Source organism: Spermophilus citellus (assembly GCF_964194105.1).
Source record: "Spermophilus citellus genome assembly, chromosome: 15".
Classification (NCBI taxonomy): Eukaryota; Metazoa; Chordata; class Mammalia; order Rodentia; family Sciuridae; genus Spermophilus; species Spermophilus citellus.
This window is the reverse complement of record NC_138195.1, coordinates 18,667,687-18,673,440: the sequence shown is the minus strand read 5'-3', so window position 1 is coordinate 18,673,440 and position 5,754 is coordinate 18,667,687.

The following is a 5,754-nucleotide window of genomic DNA, read 5'->3' as shown; positions in this document are numbered from 1 at the left end:
GACTGAGTCAGGAGGATACACACAATTTGAACAGACCAATATCAATGGATGAAATTGAAGAAGCCATCAAAAGACTACCAACCAAGAAAAGCCCAGGACCAGATGGGTATACAGTGGAGTTTTACAAAACCTTTAAAGAAGAATTAATGCCAATACTTTTCAAGTTATTTCAGGAATTCAAAAAAGAGGGAGCTCTTCCAAATTCATTCTATGAGGCCAACATCACCCTGATTCCGAAACCAGACAAAGACACCTCAAAGAAAGAAAACTACAGACCAATATCTCTGATGAACCTAGATGCAAAAATCCTCAATAAAATTCTGGCGAATCGAATACAAAAACACATCAAAAAAATTGTGCACCATGATCAAGTAGGATTCATCCCTGGGATGCAAGGATGGTTCAATATACGGAAATCAATAAATGTTATTCACCACATCAATAGACTTAAAGATAAGAACCATATGATCATCTCGATAGATGCAGAGAAAGCATTCGACAAAGTACAGCATCCCTTTATGTTCAAAACATTAGAAAAACTAGGGATAACAGGAACTTACCTTGACATTGTGAAAGCTATCTATGCTAAGCCTCAGGCTAGCATCATTCTGAATGGACAAAAGTTAAAGGCATTCCCTCTAAAATCCGGAACAAGACAGGGATGCCCTCTATTACCACTTCTATTCAATATAGTTCTCGAAACACTGGCCAGAGCAATTAGACAGATGAAAGAAATTAAAGGCATAAAAATAGGAAAAGTAGAACTTAAATTATCACTATTTGCAGATGACATGATTCTATACCTAGAAGACCCAAAAGGGTCTACAAAGAAACTACTAGAACTAATAAATGAATTCAGCAAAGTGGCAGGATATAAAATCAACACGCATAAATCAAAGGCATTTCTGTATATCAGCAACAAAACTTCTGAATCGGAAATGAGGAAAAACACTCCATTCACAATATCCTCAAAAAAATAAAATACTTGGGAATCAACCTAACAAAAGAGGTGGAAGATTTACACAATGAAAACTACAGAACCCTAAAGAGAGAAGTAGAAGAATATCTTAGAAGATGGAAAAATATACCTTGTTCATGGATAGGCAGAACTAACATTATCCAAATGGCGATATTACCAAAAGTTCTCTATAGGTTTAATGCAATGCCAATCAAAATCCCAACGGCATTTCCTACAGAAATAGATAAAGCAATCATGAAATTCATATGGAAAAATAAAAGACCCAGAATAGCAAAAGCAATTCTAAGCAGGAAGTGTGAATCAGGCGGTATAGCGATACCAGATTTCAAACTATATTACAGAGCAATAGTGACAAAAACAGCATGGTACTGGTACCAAAACAGGCGGGTGGACCAATGGTATAGAATAGAGGACACAGAGACTAATCCATAAAGCTACAACTATCTTATATCTGATAAAGGGGCTAAAAGCATGCAATGGAGGAAGGATAGCATCTTCAACAAATGGTGTTGGGAAAACTGGAAATCTATATGCAACAAAATGAAACTGAATCCCTTTCTCTTGCCATGCACAAAAGTTAACTCAAAATGGATCAAGGAGCTTGATATCAAATCAGAGACTCTGTGTCTGATAGAAGAAAAAGTTGGCTCCTATCTACATATTGTGGGGTCGGGCTCCAAATTCCTTAATAGGACAACCATAGCACAAGAGTTAATAACAAGAATCAACAAATGGGACTTACTTAAACTAAAAAGTTTTTTCTCAGCAAGAGAAACAATAAGAGAGGTAAATAGGGAGCCTACATCCTGGGAACAAATTTTTACTCCTCACACTTCAGATAGAGCCCTAATATCCAGAGTATACAAAGAACTCAAAAAATTAGACAATAAGATAACAAATAACCCAATCAACAAATGGGCCAAGGACCTGAACAGACACTTCTCAGAGGAGGACATACAATCAATCAACAAGTACATGAAAAAATGCTCACCATCTCTAGCAGTCAGAGAAATGCAAATCAAAACCACCCTAAGATGCCATCTCACTCCAGTAAGATTGGCAGCCACTATGAAGTCAAACAACAACAAGTGCTGGCGAGGATGTGGAGAAAAGGGTACACTTGTACATTGCTGGTGGGACTGCAAATTGGCGCGGCCAATTTGGAAAGCAGTTTGGAGATTCCTGGGAAAGCTGGGAATGGAACCACCATTTGACCCTGCTATTGCCCTTCTCGGACTATTCCCTGAAGACCTTAAAAGAGCATGCTACAGGGATACTGCCACATCGATGTTCATAGCAGCACAATTCACAATAGCTAGACTGTGGAACCAACCCAGATGCCCTTCAATAGATGAATGGATAAAAAAAATGTGGCATCTATACACAATGGAGTACTATGCAGCAATAAAAAATGACAAAATCATAGAATTTGCAGGGAAATGGATGGCACTAGAGCAGATTATGCTTAGTGAAGCTAGCCAATCCCTAAAAAACAAATACCAAATGTCTTCTTTGATATAATGAGAGCAACTATGAACAGAGCAGGGAGGAAGAGCAGGAAGAAAAGATTAACATTAAACAGAGACATGAGATGGGAGGGAAAGGGAGAGAAAAGGGAAATTGCATGGAAATGAAGGGAGACCCTCATTGCTATACAAAATTACATATAAGAGGTTGTGAGGGGAATGGGAAAATAAACAAGGAGAGAAATGAATTACAGTAGATGGGGTAGAGAGAGAAGATGGGAGGGTAGGGGAGGGGGGATAGTAGGGGATAGGAAAGGTAGCAGAATACAACAATTACTAATAGGGCATTATGTAAAATTGTGGATGTGTAACCGACGTGATTCTGCAATCTGCATTTGGGGTAAAATTGGGGGTTCATAACCCACTTCAATCTAATGTATGAAATATGATATGTCAAGAGCTTTGTAATGTTGTGAACAACCAATAAAAAAAAGAAAAAGAAAAAAATAAATAAATGTAGGAGTCATTCTACTATAAAAAAAGAGGAAATAGGGTTTCCTTCCTTCCTTCCTTCCTTCCTTCCTTCCTTCCCTCCTTCCTTCCTTCCTTCCTTATCTTGGGAGCCTGGGAAGAGCTTTATAACTTGTAGTCATGGAACCTTCTCTGCCCTGAGTCTAAATCCTTTTTACACCTCCTTAGCTGTGGCCAAGTGTGAGAGCCAAGATGGGCAGCCAGCTCTGTACCTGCCGTCTTGAGGTTTCAGTGTCTTTGACTTATTCTCTGATTGAAGGAATGATTGAAGGCCCAGGGAGGCTCACTGTACCTGACTAGGTCCAGAGACTAGGTGCTGCTACATTTCCTACCACAGGCCTCCTGAGCTCAGGTCATCTGCCATCAGGGAAAGGGAGCTGAGGACACTGTGGGGCAAATGCTGCTGTGGGGGAAGCCCAGCACAAACTCATCCTTGTGGAGGTGTGAATCCCTACTCCAAGACACTCTTGGGCTGCTGAGGATTTATTACTTCCCATGTTTAGATGAAAGGAGTGGTGGCCGTGCATCCCAGCAGGTCTCTCCTTCCACTTGTCCACACTGCCTCTAACCACACAATACCCACTGAAAATGGTCAGCAGGGACTGGGAACTGGCTGGTTGAGGGATGGGGCTCTGTTGTAAAATAAATGTGTAACCTGGTGGTATGAGGCATTACTTACCCACGTGAATGTTGTCTGAGAACAGGAATCTACAAATAACCTGGTCCCTACTTTTTGCATTATGAAAACCTTGTCCAGTAATAATTACTTCATAGATTTCTGGAAAAACAAACAAACAAACAAAACATTAAAATGTCTAAGTGAGGAAGAGCTGAGGGCTGCATTCCCTCCGCTCACTGTTCATTGGGGTCCACTCCACACAAGGTAAGATTCCCAAGGGGCTCTAATGAGGCAGCAGCTGCGTCTGAACCAGCATCCATGGATCCCTCTGGACACCTCCTCATCTGGTGTGGCAGAAGTGGCTGAGCTGGGCCTTGGACACTTGGTGGTCCTCCTCCCATCAGTTGATCCAAAAATTTCATGACTGTAACCCACGCCAGTACATGCACAAGGTCCAGCTCAGAGGAAGTCTTCACACCCCGAATTCTCCAGTGCTTCCTAAGCTGCAGGGCCCCAGGCTGTGCACTGAGCCGGCCCTCCCATATGGAAGGCAGAGAGGAGCTCTGATGCACAGGCTGAAGAAGCCCTGCCTTATGCCCGTGGGGCTCCTGAATGTCCAGGGACTCTCTCTCCTCCTCCTCCCTGTGTTTCTGTGCCTGTGGTAGTGGAGACCCTAGAAGCAGGGCAGGAACACAGGTGTGGCACAGGAGAGGCCCTACCCTGCCCAGGAGGTTTCCTCACAGGATGTGCCATTCCCAACTGTGGGTCCTGAGGCCAGCACATCATCCCTCATCCCGGTCTCTTCATGACACACCAAGGAGCACAGCCACCCGCCTGTGTGTAAGCAAGCACTTCTTCTACCAGTGTGTAGCCTCCTTCTCCTGAGGCCAATACAAGGGACAGAGAGGAGGGCAGCGTGGCCAGCTGCAAAGGAGTCAGATTCCAGGCCTATTCACCTGCACGGCACCTCCTGACCCATGTCTGACTCATTCCAGACTAAAATGGCACTTGAGATGCCCCAGCTCAGTTGACCAAGGACTTTATTCCTCACCTGACCTCCTTCATCAGACTCTCAAGGATAAACTGAGGACTGATCTGGTCTGTTTCATTTGGCTCGAAGGATTCTGCCTGGGGATTCCCATGTGAGTGACTGTTACTCTGTATGCGGCAAGTTGCACAAGATGGCCAGTAAGTGAACAGGTCACTGGCTGAGCTTGTGTTTGGACACATCTGTCACACTGGTAGAGCTGCTAGGAGAGGGAGTGACATCTCACATCCCCACCTGGGGTTTGTCCTAACTGTTCAGATGCCAAGGCCTGTGTGTCCAGGGCACATAATGACACACAGGCACCGCCACCTGGGCTGCTTTAAACCAGAAGCAGAAGGGGCCATACAGGGGAATGGGGGTCCTTGAGTCCACCCCCACCCCTTAGTACTTGCCCAGCACAAGCAAGGGCAGGGGGAATGTTGAACCAAGAACCAAAGTGCAAATATCAGGACCTGCCACTGTCCTTAGGACCCATGAGCTTCCAAGTGCTGATCCAGTCACCTCCTCTGTGTCTCCCAACAGTCCTGACAGTGCCATTTCTATCCATTTTAGGCCACACTGAAGTCCCAGATATCTGGCACTTTGCTGCAGGCCTGGTGCCACAGGTAGCAGAGCACAGATGAACACATAGTTCTGCTACCAACAGCCTGTGGCCATGGAGACTCCTTGTTGAGGGCTGGGAGGCCAGGACCTAGCTACCTGGGCCAGAGTTCACTGTAGCAGCTGAGCTGTCACCAGGGGTAAAAGGAGGTTGTGGGTTCTGTCTCCATCAACCACAGTGTGAGGACACTAACCCTGTGGTACCAAGGCTACATACAGGGTTTGTGACAAGGAGAAGTGACTGTCCCCAAGACCATACAATTGTGTCCTCAGCACACAGAGTCAGGAATGCAGGGTGGTCAGAGGCATTTGGTCAGGTCTAGTCCTTGGGGACAAGGAACAGAAGTGGCCCTTTCCCCACTGGGTGACTGTCAGGGTGGACACTGGAAGCTGACTTTTGTTCAGTTATTTTTCTTTTTCCATTGATATCACTGTTTCCACACTTTTTGTGGATGTGCAAACTCCACATTTTTCAAATCCCCCATCAGCCTGGTCCTCCTGGAATGAGCCC